Genomic DNA, 314 nt, shown 5'->3' with positions numbered 1-314 from the left:
AAGCTTCTCTGCATTTAAACAAGTTCGGGAGTTTGGTTTATTCTGCAGCCTCTGAAGCCCAGTCAGTCACACCTGCGGTCCATTTCTTTGATGAGCACCAGGAGCATAAAAGGCTGCAGAGGAGCTCCACTCCCCACTGGAGCATTACATGCCTACTGGTGCTATAGCCTCTTTGTGTGATTATCAGAAATACGTAAGACTTACCTTGTGCTCTCTTTGTGTTACAGCCTTGACGCCTGTGCTTCGCCTGATCCTCGACTCCTCTGTGAAAATCCTGAGATTCTTGTTGACTTCCTCAGCTGTCTTCACCGCCA

This window comes from Nematolebias whitei, chromosome 1 (assembly GCF_014905685.2).
Source record: "Nematolebias whitei isolate Nwh7 chromosome 1, NemWhi1, whole genome shotgun sequence".
In the NCBI taxonomy this organism is placed as follows: domain Eukaryota; kingdom Metazoa; phylum Chordata; class Actinopteri; order Cyprinodontiformes; family Rivulidae; genus Nematolebias; species Nematolebias whitei.
The sequence above is the reverse complement of the archived record's forward strand: the minus strand, read 5'-3'. Positions refer to the sequence as shown.